This window comes from Pieris napi, chromosome 21 (genome assembly GCF_905475465.1).
Source record: "Pieris napi chromosome 21, ilPieNapi1.2, whole genome shotgun sequence".
Lineage (NCBI taxonomy): Eukaryota > Metazoa > Arthropoda > Insecta > Lepidoptera > Pieridae > Pieris > Pieris napi.
This window is the reverse complement of record NC_062254.1, coordinates 10,159,394-10,174,073: the sequence shown is the minus strand read 5'-3', so window position 1 is coordinate 10,174,073 and position 14,680 is coordinate 10,159,394.

The window sequence follows — 14,680 nt, the reverse complement described above, 5'->3', positions numbered from 1 at the left end:
AAGTTCACGAGCACCTCAACATAAGAACAATCAAAGAAGAAATCCGGAGACTGGCAGCTAAGTACAAAGAGCGGCTAAGCTGTCACCCGAATACACTTGCTCGCCAACTCACCATTAGACAGTATGTGAGTCGACTAAAACGTCACCATATTCTAGAGCTAGAAGACCGGCAGTAGCTCTAGACAGAAGATGAGTAGATGCTTCCAATGGGAAGTCACTCCACATGACAGCACCACAGAAAAAATTTGCTCATAGCCTTGGGGCTGATTGCAAATAACCGCAGAAAAAAAAAAAAAAAAAAAAAAGTAAAGCCAGCTTGTGACAGGCTAATAATAGATTAATAATTTAACAGGAAGTGTTACGAAAGCCTGCAATGCCTCGTCTCCGAAGGCACCTTAAATGTACATATATTACTGCAAACTATATATGTAGGGATATTTACAATACATATGGTTTTATGATATACTCAACTGTAAATTTTTAATACTTTAGTTTTATACAGTCTAGATTTTACAGCTAGCAACATCGCTTTGAAGTTTGCAGCGCGCTATAAAATGTTCTTAATAAAATATCGAAAATATTTCTCCAATTCGAATAGGAAAACTTTAAGAAATCTCTTAACTGGAATTAAACGGAACAAGTTTTTCAATACTTTGATATGACAGTATTGCCTTACTATATATAGTAATTGGTATAATATTTACTCTCTACACGATAGGATTCAACTTTTTTGTTAAAAAAAAATATGTTTATTATGGAACATAAGATACAGGTATCACTTATTCCACGTCATTAAATTTGAATCTGTAGGCATCCCTACTCATCGGTAAAGAATACAGAGGGTGTAGGCCGAGAGAAAAAGCCGGCGTAAAAACAGGTATAATAACAGATCAGTGGCTTTAGCGTGCGACACTCATCCCTGAGGTCGTAGGTTTGATCCCCAGCTGAAGACCAATGGACTTTCTTTCTAAGTGCGCATTTAACATTCGCTCGAACGGTGAAGGAAAACATCTTAAGGACGGTTTCCTTAAGATGTTTTCCTTCACCGTTCGAGTTCGCTTGCCTTAGACCCAAAAGTCGTCTGCGTGTTTCAGGCACAGGAGGGTGATTACTTGATTGAAAAATGATAATAAAACAGTTTCAGAAATCTGAGACAAAATATATATAATTTTTATTGTAATCCGTATTTTATATAAAAAGCAGTTTAAATATTGAAGAAGATAAATATTTTTTAGAGGAATCTCCACATTACAATCAAAGGCAAATTAGTAAGTGAAGTGTTTTCGCAGCTTTATATAATATAAGAAAGTCCTAACTGATGCGTCCTAATGTCCTAGACAGTGTTTTATCCCAGAGATTGATTATAAAATATTTAACAATTCATGTATAATAATAAAAATGTTCCAAAAGTTAGATAATCGTTGTATTTCCACTCCATCTCTCATTGGGAATTGGGATTACAGCGAAGTTTATATCGTATTTTATAAAAGATGGCGCAATTTTCAGTGGCTTTGCGATTGTTCCCACGGGAGCTACAGAAGTGCTCAGCTATTGCACTGTTTTATCTTTCAACTTCATATTACATCAGGAAATAATAACAGTTGTAGGTTTTAAAGTGAAAAAAGAGAAAGAAAAGTTATAGTGTTTATTTATTTCTCGTATATATTATGTATACCTAGCAAGCAGTGTTGGCCTAGTGGTATCAGAGTCCGACACTCATCTCTGAGAATGTAGGTTCGAATGACGGCCACCACTTGATTTTCTGTCTATGTGCGCATTTGACACTCGTATGGGGGCCACACAGAAAAACAGGGCCAAACTTAGAGGTTTGGAGGCCCTAAATTATTTTCCAAATAAAATGAACAATTTTTTTCAGTCAAGTATTTCAATTTAATTAATATTTTATTGGGAAACCAAGTAGAGTGTTTTACTATTTAGATTATTTAACATATAAAAATATATCAAAAGAAAATTTCTTTACTAGTGTTCACTAGTCTAAATTTAAAACATTTTTTCCGAAGTCTCTAGTGTGGTGTCCCCTCTGTTGTGGAGGCACCATGGCTGTAGCCCCGACTGTCCTCTCCTAAACCCGGCCCTGCCTAATGATAGTTATTTGATTAAAACCAAAAAGAAAAATTCTAATCGAAATTCAAACATATCAAATCTCCTAAGTCACAAGTAGTTTTATGCACTTTCAAAACACAGAAAGAACATTCGATAGGAGTAATCATTTGAATTGAGTTATTCACTTTTCAAAACACTGGTTTAGGCTTATTATTACTTTATTATATATATCATAAGTTAAATCACAAACTACAACAGCTTTAATATTGAATAATAGTCTTAACATTATATCATTACAATCACAATAATTACATTAAAAGCCCGTTTCAATTTCAGTCGAATTCTGTTATAACACTCAACGGCTCAAGATTTAGTCAAATTAGGGTCGATTTCTCATTCTTCACAACATACAATTTTCATTTGAATTACCTGAAGCGTACAGTTCAAAATTGTATGTAAGATGTTTCCGTCTCGAGAAAAATTAAGGCTGGCTTTTGTTGTCCCCGAGTTGTTCGGACTTTTGTGGCCTCAAGATAACATGAGACTCTGACAGACATCTACCGGACATTGTTACAAGTTAGCCGAGTTTAAACTCTTGTAAGAATTTTCCTCCAATGTTTATCTGAATATAATGTAATTTATTTTACTTTGAATTTAAATAATAGTCATATTTTATGAATGTACCTTGGCTGGTTTTTAATGTAATCAGTTTTCACATGAACCAACCGTACTAAGAGTTGATCATTAACGTCGTTAGCACAATTATTATTACATCAGATCTGTGATGAAACTAGTTAAATAAAAGAGCGTATCAATTCTTAAAAGGCCGGCAACGCACTCGCGAGCCCTCTGGCATTGAGAGTGTCCATGAACGGCGGTATCACTTAACATCAGGTGAGCCTCCTGCCCGTTTGCCCCCTGTTCTATAAAAAAATAAACGAATTACTTTTATTAACAATTTAGAAAAAAAAATATCCAAAATAAAAACGATTTGTAACGAATAAGTATCGAAATACAGCAAGGAAATGCTGCCAGCGGTACAAAGGTACACTGCCACAGGGACATCTATTTAAATTTGTTTTAATTTTACATTAAATTTTTAGTTATTACCAGTATTACTTATGTAAGCTAAGAATACTTTAAATACTTTATATTTGTGTGTTGTAAATATTTTGTTATCTATTTTGATGTCACACCACCTACCAGAATATTCTTTGCAAGAGTATTGTATACTAACTTGATTATTATATTATAATAGTTTTATCTCCTTCGATTGACTGGAGAGCGTTAAAGACAATATTACATACATGAATCTTGCGAATAAATATAACCAGGTCAAGACAGGCTAACGTAAGACAATATGACACAATAAGCTTGTGTTTTATTTCCTATAAGTCCTTTTTATGTAATTATGACAGCAACATGTAGATATGCAACCTTTTCATATCATCTAGGTCACAATCTGCATCTGAGTATTGTTTTGTAAGAAATCTTCTGCGTCATTAAAATAGAATAATGCATTTTCTCGTTTGAAACGTCACTCGCAAGATGAGCCTGAATTTTCTTTTACATTGCTTTTTGTGTTATGAGCTTATAGTTTGTGTTACGTAGAAATAAATCTAGTGTTGTGTATCAACTATAAAGGTTGTCTTCCCCAAAACACAATTATCAAACATCGTTTTGAATACCTATTTAGAAAAACAAACTTAATAATAATCATAACCCATTAGTGATACAATCCTAGGATCTTAAGGTTAGATAGTATGCCCTTATCAGATAAGTGGATTATCAGCCTTCTGTACCTGATATCTGTCGTCCATTTTGGTTTTAAGACATACCGGCCGGAAAGACACAATGGATTAAACAAATGAAGTACGGGGTTTTACATAGGAATTTCAAGTTATTATCGAAATATTGTAAATCTCATACTTATCTCGTTGGTATTTTGTTAAATACAGCTAATTCAAAAACTAACACAGACAGTGCAACTTTCAGCTACACTCTCAAATACTCTCACACCCATTCGCACACTCACTCATTCACTTAATTTGTAACACTAAATTTTTTTATTATTATCTTTCTAGTTACCCACAACACAGGGCCCTAGTGTGGGGACTAGCGATATATGAATTCTGTCACAACCCTTTTGTCATAAATAAAGTTTTTATTATTTAATGAAATACATGTACTAATTATAATTTAATGATTAAAGAGGATTTATCTGACTCGTGGCTAATCTCACCTTAATCTATCCTCAGCTTCTTAGTTTTTTTATGTTACATACTAAATTTCTCAATTATTGCGCAGTCTTTTCATATTTTTTCCCTGTGATGGTTGACTGAATTACCTTATTAACTAATGGTATTAAAAAGGGCATTTAAAACTGGAAATGACAATCTTAAAGACGGGAAATTAAAAATTACTTACACATTCACTGTAGCAGTATGTTTTAATTTGCTCTAATTTCCCCTAAAGCCCGTCAATTTCAAATTTTATATAATTGACGGCTAATTAAGACCCTGAAATTAAAAGAAACGTAAAACAGAAAATGGTTTTTAATTTGAGGAAACAACTTTTTAATTGAGGGGAGGATAATTAAGTGTTTCTTTTTGATTTTAAGCTGTGCTCGGAGTTGTTAATTAAATTATGTGGTATTGATATATCAAAATAATGATGCAGATGAAAAATTACTCCCAAATAGTAAATGGGTGATTCTAGGCAGAATTATAAGACTATTGTCTTTCGTTTAGATGGTGGACTTATATACCTTTGTAGATGACTTAAGTGAACAGATATAATATAATATAATATAATATAATATAATATAATATAATATAATATAATATAATATAATATAATATAATATAATATAATATAATATAATATAATATAATATAATATAATATAATATAATATAATATAATATAATATAATATAATATAATATAATATAATATAATATAATATAATATAATATAATATAATATAATATAATATAATATAATATAATAATATTAATAATAATGTGTACTTATGAATGTCAAATAAAATGAATTGTCATCAAATTTAGTGCCAGTTCTCAAAGCACTCTTTATAATCGCCAAATAGTTAGTTTAACAAGATGCTTGAACGACTTGTCTAAAAGTAACTAGGTAGTAAGATTTTCATTAATTATAACTATGGTTGGTGAGAATTGCAGATTGAATTGAGAGCCTTGTAATAAACGTAAGTGTTTAATATCCAGAGGCCTACCAATTGATCTATCTGTTACCCTTATCATAATCCATCTTCACTTTATGATGGAGAAAGTAAGAAGGCTGATAAAGTTACTTGTCTGTTAAAAAAATATACATAGAAACAAATATATAATAATTTTATTTGAGAGAATTAATTTGGTTTTAATGTAGTATAAAATAAATTTGTATTCATTAAATCATTAAACTTCAATTATTTTCATATAACTAACCGTAATTACAAATTTTCATGTAACGAAAATTAAATCTTCCATCTAAAATATCGTATACCGTTTGTGAAATTATTTCATTTATTATTTCGTATTTAATATAGTATTTGACAAAACGTAGACATTAATTTAAATGTATATTACTTCTCGTCTCACAGCGAGTAATATTATTTCACACGCTATGTAACGTACATTCAAAAATGATTTGTTACATAATACATAATGAATTTACTTACTGTAAATGTTAGTCGAAATTTCTCAATAACTTGTTATGATATCAAATAATTCCTTAAAACATACTAGAAGTTGCAACATGCTGCAAATTACGTTACTTCCCACTAAATAACAATAAATCAAATCAAATCAAAATCGTTTATTCATATAGGTAACACAATATACACATATGAACATCAAAAAATAAATATATATTAAATGCTTCAAATTTTACATTTACTGAAAGTTTTCAAATCAAGGGCGTAGAACGGAAGGGAAGAACTGGCAATAATCAAGCCAAGTCAAGCAGTACTTGCCGTGACGAAAATATTGATGGGCATCTCTTGATCGATTAACAGGATTATCTGTGTTATAGGAAAAGTCTGCTTTTTTTAACTAAAGTAAAATTAGATTAAAAATCTTAAAATACCTAAAAATTTCGATGTTTTTATGACAGTTCGATTGGGGTAAACAAGCTAATACGATGCCAATTTGCAATATAAAATATAATTTCAAAGAACGAAGCAATTGATCACTCGGGACATCAAACCCGCGCCTTATCGAGTGCAAGACTGGTATGGTAATGAATAAATTTGCGTGGGGAACGATTTGATTGGAGTCAATATTTTCCTTCAAAGAAAAGCCAGGAAAACGCAATTATCGGTTGCTTTCCATCTTCTTTTAATGTACGTGTGGAAATGTATTTTCACAGCGCCTTTTCTGTTTTATTGCCATGAAATATTTTCTGCATTTTATTTACGTATTATTACGGTCTTCTTTGCGTCGAATAATTAGAAGCTTCTAAGGATAAAGGCGAATTGTATCAAAAGCATTATTGCTCGTTTTGAAGATAATAAAGACTTTGTATATTAACTTTAACTGATAGTTTTGTCTCGTAAACAGGAGGTCTACTATAACACATATACAATTATATATAATACATAATATACAATTATACATAACATAAATCAAACTATCTTTCTATGTCCTACATTGACCAAATCTGCGTGTGTTCGACATGCTTACAAAACACCATTAAAATACCAATTTTAGAATGGCAATCTCCTATGAGTTCTGTTTTGAAGGGGTTATAACGCTGCAGCTTAACGGGTCAGAGGGGTTTTATGGTACAAGATTAAAAAGTGACAAATGTTGACTTTGGCGTAATTTGGGGGTGAGAATGTGAAACAAAAGACGAAATGATTTGATTTTTTTTCGATTCTGATTTGTCATCAGTTTCGTCTTGCATATATATTATATACATGGCACATATACAAACGCTTGCCGGGTCAGCAGGTATTTATATATAATCATTTCTTTCGATGAAAGTTGTAGTACACGTGTGAACCAAAAACATTATTTTGAAAGTAAGTCTTCTCAAATCTCGCCTTCGTCGTTTAATGGGGTATAAAAATAATAGTCACGCGATTAAAGTATTACATCATCCCTAAGTTAAATTGTTAGGGAAAGGACGAAAAGGCTTTGAGAGCATTCTTTAGCGACAAGGGATCATTTGTCAAATAGAAATAATATCCCTTAAAATATTATAAATTTGTATGGAATGTTTAAGTGATAGATAATAATTGGATTCTTTTGGAATTTTATTAGCTTGTTACGTAAACGTTATATATTTTAATATTTTATTATTTCAAGCTGTTTTATAAGCTGCCGTTTTGTCGTTTTACACGCCGCTTGTCGAATTTAATTGTGTAATTTAATTGTAATTGTGTTTCGACTTAAGGGGGCTATAAACTCAAACTCAAAATAACTTTATCCATATAGGTAAATAAGTACACTTATGAACTTCAACAGAAAGGATGTTAAATTGATTCTAAATTAACATTTATTACCAGTTCGCAAGTCAAGGGCGTAGAGCGGGCAAGAACTCTCCGCCACTCTTTTTAATCGCCAAGTATTGAGTCACAAATTGTTTAAACTGGAGAAAATCAATCCCAAGGATTAGGATCATTTAAATAATCGTCAAATTGTAACAAGTTTTATTGATTAATTTACGTTTAACAAGAGTTTCGAATTTATTCAAACGACGAATTTGGAAATGACGAGTATTAAGTAATCCTTCCATGAAGTGAAGTGTACTATGGCAAGCGAAGAATAATCAGCAGTAACTTTTTTCCTTGGTTTGAATGGGTTAACGATCTTCACGATTCATTTTAGGGCCTCTTTGGGGCCCGAGGTGTTTAAGTGAGTAAATTCTCACTACCCAACTAAATAGAATTGTAAGCCCAGCTTTACAAACCTCGCGTTATGTCCGACATCCATGGCACGGATTTCATATCTAACTTTTGAGCTCGTGCTCTCGAACTCAACACGTTTTCTTTTTATACGCGAAGTTATTTGGAAAATGGTGCATGATTCTGACATGAGTAAAACCCTAAATAAAATATCAACACATGTATTTTATACATTTGCTTCAACAACTGACTGATGTCCCTATGGCCTCCATTGCCATTGGCGGCCGCAGCGCAGGCGACACTAATAAACGGCTCAAATATAAGACTCTTGCATTCGACTTCGATTTTGTTCCCTTTGGAGTAGAGACTCTTGGGCCGTGGGGTTCAAGTGCACAGGCGCTTATTAAAGTTGGCTCCTGGTAGATAGTACTGGTGATCCCAGAGCTGGTGCTTTCCTTGCTCAACGAATAAGTATCGCAATACAGCGAGGAAATGCTGCCAGCGTTAAAGGTATACTGCCACGGGTACGAAACTTTTTAAATTTGTTTAAACTTTCTTTTTAATAATTTTGAATTATTTGTATTATTACTATTAAATTGTAAATACTGTATATTTGGTGGTTATGTGTTTTAACAACATAGATTTCTTGAATCGTGCCGTTATAACTTCACCCAGTTATAACCATATTAAAATGAAAAAATTAAAAAAAATTAACATAAAATAGTTAGACTTGGTAATAGAGTTGGAATGCTTGTAATATAATATACTTCCAACAATTTTAATAGGAGAGCTATTAAGATAATTCCAACAAAAAATGAAATCCATTTTATGAAATGATTTTGCGATACGCAAAATTAATTGAACGTGTCCCGAATGAGGAGACTCTGAGGCAGACAGTTTTTAATAAAATGTCGGTTTCAATTTATACGACATTTTTAAATATCGCTTAATAAGAATGCTTTGTAACGGAGATTTATTAAATGTTTAATAATGCTTAGTATTTTTTCATGTGTTTTATTTAATGTAGGAATTCATAATAGATATCAGGAAGATTTGACATATGTACAGTCAGCATTATTTTCAGAGAATCAGTAAGTAATGTTACTGTATTAATGGTAGGGGAGCCCACGATGCTAAATGGGGATTTACTCGAGCGTCGTAGAGACCTATTGGGATGCAAAGCTTAGATAAAAAGAAGAAAAAAATGTTATATGATAAATTCCTTTTCATCGGTGGCGGAAGCGGCTATAGATAGTTAAATATGTAAAAAAAAACTGTTGCATGGACATCCTCGAGCGCGACAGATATTGATAGCATCTATACCCTACGTATTTTTAATAATGTACGTATGTTAATCTGATCGTTTGCATGATGCGGGTGGTTGTATTTAAGGGTTGAAAATGAAAAAAAAACAAATTTATCGAGCGCGTCAGATTTTCTAAGGGAGTGTTAAGTGCACCAAAAAAAAGCTCTCATTCACTAATCTGACGATTTCGATCGGACGGAAACCCACGGCCATTTTCATAATATGCAAAAAAAAATCGCAATTTTGAAATACTCAAGCGCGTCAGATTAAGATATATGTGGTTCATCTTTATGTTCTAAACGTACTGTCTCATAATCTGACGATTATCTAGAGGGATTCGCCTGACAAAAAAAATTTAGAAAAACGATTCACCGAAAGGGCCATTCCTGCAACTTCCCGCTACTTCCATTCCTGGGCGCTTAAAATTGATATTTTGAGCTCGCTGAGTTCAAAGAAATAACATGCATTTGAGCTCTCCCAGCTCGAAAGTCTGATAGAATTTTCATAGAACACTATTTTTGGAATTTTCAAACCGCAATAACTTTTGAATGGATCAAGCAATTTTCACGCGGTTGATAGAATTTTCAATTTTCGCGCAATTTTAATTGATAGAACCACAAATTTCGGAGTAATCCCGAAAAAACACTTTTTCGGGTTTCTTTCGTTCACGATATCTCTCGAACTAATCAACCGCTTTTGACGAGCTTGGTGGCGATCGACGTGGTTTTTCAAGCTCAAAGGCGGATTAGTTTTTGAAGTTGATCGATAAAGAAACCACTTTAAAAAAAAATATTACTTATTTTTTTAAGATTTTTCAAAATTTCTCAAAATCTATCGGTCCGAATCGGTTCAAATTCACAGGAAATGTAATTTTGAGGGAAATATTTAGAACGCCGTTTAGTAGATTCCGATCGGTTAAAGGAAATGTAGGCATCACGCAGCTGCACGCATTTAACTTTATCGACGATTTTTTGTTATTTCGGCTTGCGGAAATCGTCAGATTATATATTTTTCATTATTCTTGAATTATTTCCTTCAAAATAAAAAAAAAATTATCTACGCTCGAGAATGTCGAGATGACGGTTTTTTTTTACAACTTTGTTGCCCTCCCCTTTTTTTCCGTCACTCTCAAATTGTCAGATTAGTGGAATATACACTTTTTAGGAACTCACCCTACCTTAATCTGACGCGCTCGGGAATTTCTGATGGTCAATTTTTTTTTACTAATCTGATCCTGTCTCCTTCATGGGCGGCCTTATATATGGGCCTCATATTTTGTGGAGGTACTTAACCGGGTACAAGGTATCCCCCTATATATTAATCTGCCGCGCTTTAGTAAATCCCGAAATCCCCTCTTGGGCTCCCCTACCATAAACAAAGTCGGACTTGTTTGAACACTTATAATTTGAAAACGACTAGTCCGTTTTTCATAGTTTTTGATTTGTTTTCATCACGAATAGCAGAATCGAAGAACATTGGAAAAAAACATGAAAAAAAAAAACAATATAAAATGTTCATGGGTATATAGTTACGAAAACTATGGAAAATATATGAAGCTACTTAAATATACAACCTTTATTTTTGTGTCATGATTTTATGAAAGTATTCATATTACTTTTATAAAATCATAAATTAAGTTCAGCTAATCTGTAACACGACATACATTGACCTTTCGGGATCAGCTTATAGTTTAATAAAAGAAAGGGCCTTTGAATTGAAAAAAAAAATACCCTAGTTTAGTTTGTCTGAGTTCATATTGTCACGATCGGATAGAATACGCCTTAGATCACTTCAATATTTAAAAAAAAACACAAATTACGCTTAGAAATACCCTAATTACCATACACAAAATACGGTCACTAATTACTATTACACATTTCACACAGTAATTTGTCACTTGTATTCACTATTTCACTATATCTTTTCGATATTAAACTGTCGGAATCGAACTTGAAACTGAATATACCGGTTGCGTTTTGGCTTGCTCAGATATCCCTGGGAATAATCTTGATCGATGTTCGAGAACTTTCTACATAGGAGTGGTACTAAGTAGTTGTTCACTATCCTTATCGCACAATTTTAGAACGTATGTACCTACTCTCTCTTTCTCACATAGCTCCTTCCTTGTCCAATGGCATTCTAGAATGTTCAATCTAGCTTCGAGAAGGTTCTGATCTTCCCTATATCTCGCGTACCATTCCGTCCTTGTCTCACACCTAAAGAGTTCACTCTAGAATATTCTTCCATCAAAGGAGTATAACCAGTTCTGAAAATGGGTTTCCTGGAAACTTTACCACTCTATTACACTTGATCTAAAGCCTGTTTTAGCCTTCTGAAAACGAGAGTAATTTATGCGAATTACAATTTTCTGAATAGGCCATAAATCATTATAACCATTTTAATACATTATAACCATATTGTTGCAATGCACTTGCAATTTAATAGATAAACTAAATAGATTTCGGTTTTAATATATGATTTTATTTTTTTATATTTTATATTATATTTTTATATTTTTTTTTTTTTTGGCTATAAAATCAGTGTCACTTTTTATGTGCAATACATCGACTGTATGTATGCGAAATGAAACAAAACCCTCTGCACTGTCTTTAGATTTATTACGGCGTTTTACGTATAAAACTAGTTAATGAAATACTGTTTACAACACACATTCTTGTTTAGAAGAGGGTCGAACGGGAACGGGTAGTAGGCTCACCTGATGTTAAGTGATACCGCCGCCCATAGACACTCACAATACCAGAGGGGCGAGTGCGTTGCAGGCCTTTTAAGAATTCGTGTACTTATGTACGCGCGTAAGAAGTTATACTTCTTTGGCTTTCTTTTTTTTTTTTAAATATTAAATAATTAATAATAAATATTTAACGTTAATAATTTAATAATATTTAATATTTAGTATATTATTCAATTATTAAATCATATTAATTTAAAAACTAGGTATGTTTCATAACCTTTTAACTAAGTAACAATAGGTCTTTGTGAAACAGCATTGCTAAATTTCTTGGGGGCAAGGGTGGGCAACTTCACTCTGTTAATTTTGTGTCACGGTGCGCTCGCATCGTAAAATGTCACTATCATCAATTTTTCATATCGCGCCTAAAGAAGTATAACTTCAATAAAAACAGAACAAAATACGAAGCGAATTCGTTTTCTTTTAGAACAGCTATTAGATTTGACGTATTACGTACGTTACCTTTAGTATGTATGTATTCTGTAAGAATTTTCAAAGACGTCTTAACCGCGTTAATAACTTATGAAGTGCACCGCGAAAATTCAAACTAACACCCGTAAGTTTCAAAGAAACGACGTACATCGCTCTGTAAAGTTGGCTCGTAAAACATACGAGGTCGCCTTTTGATAGCGCATTTACATCTGAATCATAAAGTTGATAAGTGATATAACTTGAGTCAAGAAAGATTTGTGTTTTCTTTCGACATATAATTAGGTTTAAAGAATGATTCTAATTAAAAACATATTAGATGAGAAAATATTTAAAACATAAATAGTAAAATATATCACGCCATCGTTGTACGCTGTTATTTCATTAGAGTCAGCTACGTGTAATATTGAAGTTAAATTTAATGCTCGTGTGTAGTTGTAAGTAAGTAGGATAAAGAGGATTTTAATTTATTTATTTTGTAGAACCTGTTTTTGTTTTCTACCCTTTGAAGTAAATAGTTCGGTGACATATTATGACGTACACAAAATATAATTAGTTTTTTTTTTATTCCGATGTTGAATGATATATTATGATTTTAATTTGTAAAAATTTTTTTTAAAGAATCAAACAACACATACTAATAAATATAGCTGACTGACTATAAATTGCCAAACAATTCTTTACTTTTGACATATTATACAAGTTTTATGAAAAATGAGGCAAACGGACAGGAGGCTCACCTGATGTTAAGTGTTACCGCCGCTCATGGACACTCACATTGCCAGAAGACTCGCAAGTGCGTTGCTGACCTTTTAGGAATTGGTATGCTCGAACCACGAACGTTGAGGTGATACGGATGGTATTTTTAGTTTATATTATAGTTTATAACAACTTAAATTTGTACTTTAATTAAACAATTTATATTAGGTCAAACCAAAAGATCAAACTAAAGAATTTTAAACTTATATGCAAATATTTTAACCCATCCTCTAAATATGTATTAAAATTGTTCAGCCACGATCTCAAACCATCTTTAAAAAAGGATCTCAACCATCTTTAGAGAAGGAAGGAACGTTACGTTATTACTTATTTTTAAAAATTGTTTAAATATAACATTTACCGAGTTGAATCCGTTTAGAACTCAGAAATGCTTTCAAAAACCCGAGCCATGTCAGGTTTCAGTCGAATAGAATTCGTAGCTTACCGGCTTAATCTGATCTTCGAACGGCAATCGACGTGCCATATCGAATGGAAGGTTTTCTAGGAAATCCTTTAAGGACTAATAGTTTTCGGGTCTTAAAATGTGTATGAGTCAAAGTAGTACACATGTGTATTTAGGAGGAACTTTATAGTAAGTGGTGGTTCATGATAACGGCTATTGGAGCGTGGATTAGAAATTGTGGAAACCAAATGCTGAAAGAAAAGTAAAATGCTGTTCAATGATGGAGTGAGAACAATAAACGAAATAGTTTGTGTTAGGTTTCTAAAAAATATTGATAAAGATAATTTTACCACCACAATGTGGAACCAGCTGCCCACTGAAGTATTTCCGAACCAATTCGACTTAGGGTCCTTCAAGAAAAAGCGTACCAATTCTTAAAAGGCCGGCAACGCACTCACGAGCCCTCTGGCGGTATCACTTAACATCAGGTGAGGCTTCTACCCGTTTGCCCCCAGTTCAATAAAAAAAAATATATTGTTTTAATCTTTTTTGTTACCTACATTATATCTAAGCTTTACATATTTGAAGCCGGCCGCGTCAAACTGTCTGTATGTACTCGATAATCTCAAAAGCTATCAAATGGATTTTTGTACTGTTTCCACCTATAATGTGAATCATTATATGGCTTGACCCGGGGAACAAAGTCGTAAAAGCAGATTTTTTTTTTAGGAAATATAAAAATAGAATACTAAGTACATTACATATACAATTTGATATATCAAATGAAAGCTCATTTTTGAAGTTATACTTCTATTGGCGCGTTAGGGAAAAACAACACGTGTCACAAAAAACCGACACCCTGAAGTTACAGTTTTTTCTATTGCTAGTGTCGTTTTTTCTACAAACATAGAATATTTTTTTTTAAAGATATTTATCTTGTTACGCCAAAGAAGTATAACTTCTAACGCGTGTACATAAGTACACTCACTTTTTCCTATTCGACGAATTAAACATTATTGTTACGTATTTAGTGTAAATAGTTAAAAAATAACTAAATGTTTTTACTACAGTAATTCATCTAATTAGACTGAAAAACAGCGTTT